Source organism: Octodon degus, unplaced genomic scaffold (assembly GCF_000260255.1).
Source record: "Octodon degus isolate 3935 unplaced genomic scaffold, OctDeg1.0 scaffold00138, whole genome shotgun sequence".
Classification (NCBI taxonomy): domain Eukaryota; kingdom Metazoa; phylum Chordata; class Mammalia; order Rodentia; family Octodontidae; genus Octodon; species Octodon degus.
The window spans coordinates 6,916,257-6,917,435 of NW_004524714.1; the positions used below are offsets into that span (position 1 = coordinate 6,916,257).

General features: G+C 36.8%; 1 protein-coding gene across 1 annotated transcript in view; it reads left to right on the forward strand.

Annotated features, from left to right (window-relative positions):
• The window catches only part of Strbp (spermatid perinuclear RNA binding protein), a 72,819-nt gene that overhangs the window by 23,823 nt on the left and 47,817 nt on the right, over positions 1–1,179 (forward strand). The window lies entirely within an intron of this gene.

The following is a 1,179-nucleotide window of genomic DNA, read 5'->3' on the forward strand; positions in this document are numbered from 1 at the left end:
TTCCTCCACCCCCCCCGGATTAAACTCAGGCCCTTGTGCTTGCTGGACAAGTACTTATTCTACTGAGCTATCTTCCCCGGCCTGTACAGTATATTTTTCAAATCTATGATTTCAAAATTAAAATGTTGGTTTAAAAACCTATGTCTACTATGTGGCTCTTCACTACTTCAAATTTTATGCCAACTTAGTGTTCTACTGACCTTGTCTAGTATTGCTTTGGTATCTATATAAGCCAATTTATTCTGTGTACTTTGGCTTAATGATCAGATATCAGTACTCAAAGAAGTTTTTTGTTTTTCTGTCTTGCTTTTGGGGATCCAACTCAGGGCCTTATGCTTGCCAGGCAGGTGCTTACACCTGCTGAGCTGTCTCCCTGGCCTCATATCAGGATTAATCATGGATCAAAATAATCAATTTCAAATAACTTATTTGCTTTTTTTTTTTTTTTTTTTGTACAAGGAATTGAACTCAGAGCCCCATGCTTGCCAGGCAGGCACTGTGCTGCTGAGCTGTATCTTTGACCCATCCATTTGATCCATTTGACTTTTTAATATCTATATTACCTGTAAAGTTTTATGTTTCCCTTTATCTGCTTGTGTCTTTTTATTTTGATAAAGAATGTGATTAGGGGATTAGTTTTTTCTGTGAAGCTGTTAGTAAAATTTTGGGGGTTTGTGACTTTGTTAACATTTTGAATGATAATATGTGAGAATCATGTTTTGCCTAACTTTTCTGAAGCTAAATAAGAATGGCTTTATATGGTGCTGATACCCTTATAAAAGTAGAGTGAGAAAAAATGTTATTGGTAGTTTTGAGAAGTTAGGTGTTGGCTTTCTCTGACCTTTTTATTTTGTCAAGTTCGCTTCTTTCTGCTCCTCAGTCCTGTCTCAGTAAGCCTTGCCATATGGTATTTTTCTTCTGTCAGACTTTTGACCCATTGGCCACCTTCTCATGACAAGTTAGAGACAGCACAGCCTCTCTGGGGCAGTGGGGACTCTCTGTTGCTATTGTTTATCTCTTAAATTTCAACAAGTCTATTGCCGACTCTGCAATAGTGTGGTAAGAAATATTGGTCAGTTTCATAGTTAAGTTGGTGATAAGGATAGAAAAAGGAACATTAAAAGGAAGCTAGAGTTTTTGGTTTTTGGTAGACAGTAATGGGTTTCTTTTTTTTTTTTT